The sequence below is a fragment of the Tursiops truncatus genome, chromosome 2, assembly GCF_011762595.2.
Source record: "Tursiops truncatus isolate mTurTru1 chromosome 2, mTurTru1.mat.Y, whole genome shotgun sequence".
NCBI classification, from domain to species: domain Eukaryota; kingdom Metazoa; phylum Chordata; class Mammalia; order Artiodactyla; family Delphinidae; genus Tursiops; species Tursiops truncatus.
The window spans coordinates 72,095,685-72,101,684 of NC_047035.1; the positions used below are offsets into that span (position 1 = coordinate 72,095,685).

Sequence of the window (6,000 nt, forward strand, 5' to 3'; positions counted from 1 at the left end):
CCTTAACATATCTACAGCTTCGTTGGCTACCTCTCTGCTTCAAGTAACCATCATATCTAACCTGGATTCCTCAAATAGCCTCTTAACTGGTCTCCATGCTCTACCTTTGTCCCGCAGCAGTGTATGTTCAATACAGCAGCCAACTGATATTTTTAAACTTTAAGTTAGCACCCTTCCTTCCTCTATTAGAAACCCTGCAATGGCTCCCTAGTTAGCTCAGAGTAATAGCCAAAATCCTTATTCAATCTCCTAAACCCCACTCCATCTGGCCCCACTACCCCTCTGAACTCATCTCCTGATATTCCCTGCCTTTTTTACTTGCTCCAGCCATGGAGGTCCCCAAATATTCTTAGCATCTTCTCACCTGAGGGTCTTTCCTCTAGCTGGTGCTCCTCCAGATATCCTCTTGGCAAAATTCAGTCACTTTATTCCAGAATGCAAATTCAAATCTCATCTCCTCGGTAGAGTTTACCTGACTATCCTATTTAACACTGCTATCCGAACACACCCCTATCTTACTATTGACCCTCTGCACTCTGTTCTACATTTTCCCTTTTTCCCACAGTACTTATCAGGGTCTGTATACTGTATTAATTACAGTACTGGTCAACTTAGCGTACCATACTTCTATCATACACTATGGTAACAAAAGACCGCGGTGACTTACAATTCCAACTTTTATTTGCATGGATTGATAGAGGCCGTGCTTCAGTGTCTTCTCCATTCTGAATATTCCATGCTGAATTGCCTTTCTCCTGGTAGAGAGAAAAGAGAGACAGCAGAAGCTTCTGGCATTTCATTAGCTAAAACAAGTAATATGGCCAAACCTGAGGTCAGCAATGTAGGAAGTAAAATCCTCCACAGAAAGGGGCTTAATACTAGTTAATGTTTATGATTTATTGCATGTTCCTCCCCCTAGTAACTCAAGGGCAGGGCTCTTTTTTTTTTTTTGATCTAAACTTTTTTTTTTTAATTATTGGAGTATAATTGCTTTACAATGGTGTGTTAGTTTCTGCTTTATAACAAAGTGAATCAGTTATACATATACATATGTCCCCATATCTCTTCCCTCTTGCGTCTCCCTCCTTCCCACCCTCCCTATCCCACCCCTCCAGGCGGTCACAAAGCACCGAGCTGATATCCCTGTGCTATGCGGCTGCTTCCCACTAGCTATCTACCTTACGTTTGGTAGTGTATATATGTCCATAAGGGCAGGGCTCTTTGTCTGTCGTGTTTGTTTGTTTTTTCCCTGATGAATATTAACTACCTAGTACAGAGTTTGGCACATAGTAGCTAGTTAGTAAAATTTTATTGAATGAATGAATGAATGAGAGAAAATACAGTTTTTTTATATGGTTTTGCATCTCATAATCATCCAAAATCTTTTAGAGTTGCCATGGCTAAGGTGAATGCTATGTCTGTTATTAAAAAAACAAGATTATAGGCTTATCTGGTAATTTATTGTTGATATTTAACTTCTAGTGAGGATATAAGAGTATGGTGGAGGATAATGAATGACTTTCCAGTGGTCAGGAGATGAGGGTTCATAGCTGGTTCTGTAGCTTTGTCACTGGCTACTTGCCCTTGAGAATGTTTCCTTTGTTACCAGAATCCATATAGCAATGGGCCTCACCCAAAGGAATGTGTCATGATTGGTCTAGGCCAATAATGGCACTACTTTTCTTCTCTTAGCCCTTACAGAGTTTGTTCTGGGATGATTTCCTAAAGAGGAAGTTTGCTGAGGGAATTAATTTCCTCCCTAATCAAAGAGGGTGTTATAGTGAGAATGTCTTTTTTAGCCCTCCTCTCCTTATCTTCCATCTTGGATGCTACTGGGTGAAGATGACATGCCTGGAGTTATGGTAGCCATTATGTGACCATGAGGTGACAAACATGAGGATAAGAAAAAACACATGGAGAATGAAAAATTAGAGCAGTGGAAAAAGCCAGTGTCCTTTACCACATTGTTGAACTGCCAAAACAACCCTGAAATTGCCAGCCTACAAAATTCTTAGTAAGTAAACAATGCATGCACTTAAGCAGTGGTTCAAAACACTGTAATTTGGGTATCTTGTTCTGGCAGCTAAATGCCTCCTAACTGAGACAGATCAGACAGATTTGTTAATCTATAAACAAATATTATAATATCTTATAATATCTCATAAAACAATAATATGTTTCAAAAACATCTGAAATAAGTAGAATACAAATTAAAAGAATAATTTTGGCATATTGCCAGTATATTTGGTATGGTCAAAATGCTAGAATGGGGAAAAACTTTAGAAAATAATTAACTTGATTTTTGCTTACATTGACTCAAAGAAGTAGTTTGAGTATTTTTTTATCTGTCAACCAGCTGTTTTAAAATCACATAGATTCAGTCATAAATTGAAACATTCTACCCATGGTTTATCACCACTTTAATGTGAAAATACAAAAATATGTAGTAATTATTTTACTATTTACTTAGCATACAAGCTTGACTTTGAAAGGGTCTAGTACTAATTTGGAGCTAAATACGGTTTTATAATTTTAGAGGCAATGGGACATACCTTTGGAAGCATCTGGCAATCAATATGAGACTTCGGGTATTAATGCATCACCTCTGAAAAATGGAGGTTTTGCTCCATATTTAGGAAGACACTGTGGGTTTCAGAAGGAAACATAAGCTATATTTTGCCCCTATGGAAAGAGGTCAGTGACATGAGCAAGGGAATGAAAAATGGCATTCCTGTTGAATTGAAAGGTATATTAGTTATTAATCCATTTAACAGTAAATAATAGATAATTCTACTACCATGGCTTAAACAGGTTTTTTTTTTTTTTTCTCATGAAGCAGGAGGTTAAAGGTGGGAAATTCAGGACTGCCATGACGGTTCAGTGATGCCATTAGGAGCTAAAGCTCTTTCCATCCTCAGCTCCTCCATCCTTATTGTGCATTTATTAACCCTTATATTACCTATCTCAGGATTGAAGAATGGAATTTTCACTTTATATTGGCATTCCTGGCCAGCAGAAGGGGGAGAGCTAAGCCTGATGAGGTTTTGCCTTTTGATTTGAGGAGGAAAATATGATGATATCTCATTGGCCAGAACTGTGTCACAAGCCTGCCTCTGGCAGCAAGGTAGAGTGGGAAGCTATTTTAACTTTCTAGCCTTTATAGTAGAATAATGCAAGGGTGAATAGAATCATAAGTGGGTTCTGGACTCAATAAAGGGTGTAATTATGTGGAAAACATTTTTTGGGGGGGCTGTCTCCTGTCTGGAGCTGAGAAAGCACTTATGAGTCTTCATAAATATAGAAGGAAGAGGCATCTCCACCATTCCAGTCCCATTCTCCCTGCCTGCAATCCATTCCCTTCTTCCATGTCTATGATATAAGCATTACTCATCTTCAGGATCAACTACATAATTTTTGGTGTCCTGGGCAGAATGAAAATGTGGCGCCCTGACCAATGGTTGAAAAGTCAGTCTCCCATTCTGATGTGACCATCATGCCAACCCATGGCAATGGGTGAACCCCCCCAAGGGATTGCAGCCTCTGTGCCAGGACACACTTCATACCTGGATCTGGAGTGGATGAGAAACCTCTACTGAGCTGCCACTGAATGTAGCTTTCTCGACTCTTCCAGTTCTGTTTAGTCTCCAGTTGTGCTCTGTATGTGATCATAATTCCCTAGCCCGATGGTAAGCCTCTTGGGTGGTTGTACCTGTGCTTTACACTATTCTTAGTTTCACTCCAGTGCTGAGCCCTTGGTAGATCCTCAGCACATCATTAATTGTCCTTGTCCTTTGTCCTTAACTATAGCAGGTAGTCTCGTAATGGTAGTCACAATCCTGCTATCCAGTGGCCAGCAGTGAAGTCCTGCCCTATACTGCAGAGGTAAATGTTTGCACAGATAATTTTGTGAAGGTTCTTACCATGCTCCAGGTCAATGTTCTTCCTGGGGACTCCATGGCCAAGGCTTCACGGAGGACCTAAGACCACATGCAGCAGCCCTGATTCAAGAAGGGCTATAGAGACAGAACTCACTTTTGCCCTCCTGGATTTAGATTTAGTTTCTTCTTTAATTCCTATTATAAGCTGGGGCCTGACATTGTCTATTCTTTGTGCAGTGTCACATTCAGAGAAATAGCTCAGCCATCAAAAAGTAATTAAAAGCAATCCCACCTTTTACTGATATTTCTTCAAGAAGGTCCAAGAGATTTAATGCATAATTCATATCAAATCCTCATACTCTGTCGCTGCCCCCACAATCTCGGTGTCCACATTTTATAATCCACATCCTACAAAAACTCTTATAGAGCACATTTTATTTGGCTCTTGGAATCTCCATGGTCTCCCTCACTCTATCAGATCTTCTCTTTTATTATTATTTTTTGGTAGAAGTGTAGTTTCTCCTGATCTCTCCACCCCAATATTTCCCCTACCCCACAAGATGCATAGAAAGGCCCAGAGGCTTCTCTGACAGGCTCAAAATTTCCCTTCAGTGTTTGGAAACAGAGAGACCGAAGAGGCAATGAGAGACTTCACTTTGTGGGGAGAGGGAAACATTTATAATTAAATATCTTTTAAAATTCCCATTTCTCTGAGAATCACTACCCGCGCCTGCCTGGACTCCCTTCCCCCCAGGCAAGGAAAAGATCTGTCTCACTGAGTACACACAGAACTGTGCTTGGGGGCAGAGAGCCAAGATTGGTTTCTGTTTATCATGGAAAAGAGCTCAAGGTACTTAGTTTTAAGCTGCACTGAATCTAGTATCATTCATCTCTTTATGTTCTTTTAAAAAAGCCTTTAAAGATTCAGTGCAGAACAACCACCACAGCAAAAAAGCAAATTGTCCTTTGATTCCATAATGGCTTTTATTCCCCAGAACTGCGGTGTGCAAATAAAGGAAAGCAAATTATGTTCTGAATTAAACTTTCCTTGCTTCAGCTGGGCTGAGTCACCTTTGACGTTCCATTTTTTGAACAGAGCCAGCCATACGTCTAGAGCTATTTTAAAAGATATCACGTATAAACCTGCAAACTTTAGGATGTTCTACTTCAGTAAAGTCACCTAAAGGAAGGTAACCGAGCTGAATTTACCCATATATCTCCCTAGGCTTCAGTTTCCTCTCAAATCTTTTGGTATCTATAGAGCATCCAGAATATTAAAGTACAGTCATTACAGATGCAGGCCTCTCTGGTCCTCCTGGATGCACCACAGATGGTAAGATGCAATCAGAGGGAGAAGATAAATGAGTTAAACTTCTCCTTGCATATATCCCATGGTAGGGAGATAAGCAAATGGTAAGCAGTTTTTCAGTAAACAACTTCAGAATGTTTCTTAGGTTTTCAAATAGTCAAGAATGTAAACGAGAGCCTACAGTCCTAATAACTTGAATACGTCCATGGTAGATTCAGACAGAATGTTATCTGTGGAGGGTGAGAGGAGAGTGAAATCAAATGTATATAATCAACATCAGGCAGAAGCTCTAAACGTTAGTGTTTTATATCTCTGTGCTTTTTCTATAGAATTTGATTTTTCAGCCAGAACTGGACGTGAAGGCATCCTTAGAGCCTGTACAATCAGCAGCAACTCCCAAATTTCTCTACGGGAGGGGCTTGGGCCATCAGTCTGGCGAAAGGACAAATGCAGCTAGAGCAGAAGTCTGGAGACGATGTTCATTTACAAGTACTCTGGTTTAATTTAGATGTAAGTATGTACATATTAATGTAAGTGTTCAGGGTATCTAGAGGAGAGCTGATGGGAATTATTTGAGGAGGGGGGAGCTGACTAGCACCCCTCCAAGCCACACCTGCCTTGATGCTGTATCTATGTACAATCCAATCTTCCAAACAGTGAGGTTAGCATTCTAAAATATTTCTGAGAAAGAAACTCTCACTTGGCAATGGTTAGAAACAAACTTTCAGAGGAAGCCAGGGACTCAATTAGACACCTCTGATTTTTTTAGAGGTTTAGAGGAGACAGTTTGATGTATGGCCTCGGGCATGGATT

The 6,000-nt window shown here is 40.1% G+C and overlaps 1 long non-coding RNA gene across 1 annotated transcript in view; it reads left to right on the top strand.

Annotated features, from left to right (window-relative positions):
* LOC141277844 (uncharacterized) overlaps nucleotides 1-5,576 on the top strand; it is a 103,954-nt gene extending 98,378 nt beyond the window's left edge. Inside the window, exon 3 of the long non-coding RNA XR_012329704.1 lies at nucleotides 5,517-5,576. This is a non-coding gene — a long non-coding RNA (uncharacterized lncRNA). The remainder of the gene's footprint in view (nucleotides 1-5,516) is intronic.
* Nucleotides 5,577-6,000: the final 424 nt, after the last annotated feature.